General features: G+C 42.7%; 1 long non-coding RNA gene across 3 annotated transcripts; it reads left to right on the forward strand.

Moving 5' to 3' along the window:
- The first annotated feature begins 443 nt into the window (after nt 1-443).
- On the forward strand, nt 444-2,502 carry LOC121980604. Of its 3 annotated transcripts, none has more exons than XR_006111621.1 (3): nt 444-1,084; nt 1,193-1,875; nt 1,980-2,502. It is a non-coding gene; the product is annotated as an uncharacterized LOC121980604 (long non-coding RNA). The 3 variants fall into 3 exon arrangements; XR_006111622.1 differs by having other exon boundaries at nt 1,203-1,875; XR_006111620.1 differs by having other exon boundaries at nt 444-1,293; nt 1,370-1,875; nt 1,980-2,501.
- Nucleotides 2,503-3,046: the final 544 nt, after the last annotated feature.

A 3,046-nucleotide genomic window follows, 5' to 3' on the forward strand; every position in this document is an offset into this window, starting at 1 on the left:
GTGTTAGTCTCCCTGTGTTTAAGATTACGAATGCCCACTAATTAAGTAAGTTACTGGCAACTCACTTAATTAATATCTAGCTCCAAGAGTAGTACCACTCAACTTCATTGCACTACAAGAAAATTGGGATTTAACAACACTTGAAAGACAACGTTTTTTAAAAAAAGCGTTGTATTTTTTTTTTACAACGCTTTTAGTGAAAAGCGTTGTCTATCTCTATATTTTTTTACTAATAGACAACACTTTTTTAAAAACTGTTCTCTATTACTGATTTTTGTAGGTCAAAGACAACGCTTTTTGAAAAGCGTTGTCTATTAGCAATTTTTTAGTGTCTATGACAACAATTTTTAAAAAACGTTGTCTATTGTCAAGTTCTCATCTAAATTTGGAATGATATGAACCGTTGGATAAGTAGTAGAAAACCCTAGATTTCACTCGGCACCCACTTATCTCCCGAATACCCCCGAATCCCTCTCACGCGTCTTCGATCTCCTCCAGAACCCCTCTCACACAAACCTCATCTCACACCCTCTCCGGCGAACTCTTCCATGAACCTCTCCTCCTAACTCCTCTTTGCCAAATGAAGCCAAGCGACATTTCCTTTCCCAGGCATATAGGCAAGAGAACGTGTTCCTAGGGGCACTCACCGTGAGGGAAACCATCACCTACATGGCCCACCTGCGACTTCCGACTACAGGCAAGAGGGAGGCAGAGATGGCAGCAGTGGTGAAGGTGGTGGAGGTGACGATCCTTGAGATGGGGCTGCAGGAGTGCGCAGACCGGTTGATCGGGAACTAGCACATCAGGGGGATCAACGGCGGGGAGAAGAAGAGACTGAGCATCGCGCTGGAGATCCTGATGCGGCCGTGACTCCTCTTCCTCGACGAGCCCACCACCGGGCTCGACAACGCAGCCGCCTTCTTCGTGGTGGAGACGCTGAAGCACATCGTGGTGGACAACAACAAGACCATTGTCTCCTCCATCCACCAGCCTAGCAGCGAGGTCTTCAGCCTCTTCGATGACCTCTACCTCTGATTTGGCGGAGAGGTCGTCCTCTTTGGCGGAGAGGTCGTTGGCTACCCAGGTAACACTTTTAACAAATATCGTCGTTCAAGGAGAGGGGATGATCGCAGTGATTGAATTATTGATCTATAACTTGAGGAAAGATCTAAACTCTGATTTGGTGTTGTAGTTTTTCGCAGATGTTCGAATTTTTTTGACATTTTCCCCTCAATCTCGCTCTTGCTTTCGTTTGGAAGTTGAGCGCTAAAGATGATCAGATCGCCCTGAATGGTTAAATATGTTCTGTGCGATTTCTAAAGGATTGTTGGTAGTTGCTCGTTTTTTAACGTGAAATTATCTTATGTAGGCTGTGATTGTTGAAGATAGGATAACACGCGCTTGTAATCAACGCTTTCGATGTCGGCGACTTTCGCACCGCTTCCTCCCTCTTCTCCGCCATGCGCCATCAAGGCGACGCCAACCTCAACCATTACACGCTTCCCCTCCTCAACTGTGCCTCGGAGAATCAGATTAAGCTCTGAGAAACCTTCCATTCCCTCGCTATCAGGATTGGCCTCGCAGGTGATGTCTATTTATGCAACACCATTATGGAGGTGTACGCTAGGAATGGTCGAGTCCCCTTGGCCCACCAGCTGTTCGAAGAAATGCCTCTTAGGGATGTGGTAACTTGGACGTCCTTGTTATCCAGCTATGTTAGCGTGGGAGACTCTCCCGAGGCCTTCCACTTGTTCTGCCAAAATGCGAGCGGAGGGTCTTGAGGTGAATCAAGTCACAATGGCGGTCTTGCTTCGAGCATGCTATGGTTCCGAAGACAAGGTCGCAGGGTGCCAACTACAAGCATTTGCGAACAAGGTAGGCCTCCAAAGTCATTAGTTGCTTCAAAATTCAATTTTGAGCATGTTCAGTAGATTGGCTTGCTTCGAAGAGGTCATGAAGTTTGTCATCATTCAAAACAGGAGCATTGCCTCTTGGAATATCCTCCTATCATCCTACTCTTTCATAGGGGATGTTTCCAGAGTAGTCAAGTGCTATAGGAAGATGAGACTAGAGGTGACTCCTAGCAATGAGACTCTAACTTTGCCCATCTCTGCATTCGCCAAGTGTGAGCATCTCCCTGGTGGAAGAGAGGTACATTGCAATGCCATCAAAACTTGACAGATTGACTCAGTTCTACGTGCCACTCTCGTCGATTTCTATACTAAATGTGGTGAATTGAAATCAGCAGTCATGTTGCATGATGAATGCCAAGTGAAGTGCAACACCATATGGAGCATCATAATGTGGGGCCTTATTCAGAATGGTGAGTTCTTGGAAGCTGTCAACGTGTTTGAAAGAATGCAAAAGTCTGTAATTAAGCCTTGTAAGGATGCTCTAAGGGCCTTAGTTGTCGCATATACTAACTTGGGAGCTTTGTTGTTGGGTAGAGGAGTCCATAATCTTATGTAGGATGTGATTGTGTAAATAGATTTTTTTTTGTAAATATTATAGTTTTTGTAAACATTCGAATTTACTATTGTGGTAAAAGAAAAATAATCATTTTTTAAATATAAAAATAATAATTTTGTAAATAGATTTTTGTTTATTTTAAAAAGACAACGCTTTTAAAATATTGTAAAAGTATTGTTTTTTGCAAAAAACAACAACGCTTTTAAAGCGTTGAATAATGTTGTTTTTGAAAAAAAAAAAACAATAACGCTTTTAAAACGTTGCAAAAGCGTTGTCATTGCTACAAACGACAACGCTTTTAAAGTGTTGTCGTTGAGCAGACTTTTAACAACAGTGCTTTTAACAACGCTTTTTCAGGCACATAGACAACACTTTTAAAGCGTTGTCTATCAACTTTTTTCTTGTAGTGTTGTCATGTTGGACTAGGTCCACCTGCAGGGTTTAACATGTCAATCCTTATGAGCTCCTTTTGGGGACATTCTCAACCTAGATAACTAGGACACAGATTCCTTCTATAATCAACAACACACACTATAAGTAATATCATTTCCCAACTTATCGGGCATATTGATTTATC

This window comes from Zingiber officinale, chromosome 5A, assembly GCF_018446385.1.
Source record: "Zingiber officinale cultivar Zhangliang chromosome 5A, Zo_v1.1, whole genome shotgun sequence".
Lineage (NCBI taxonomy): Eukaryota > Viridiplantae > Streptophyta > Magnoliopsida > Zingiberales > Zingiberaceae > Zingiber > Zingiber officinale.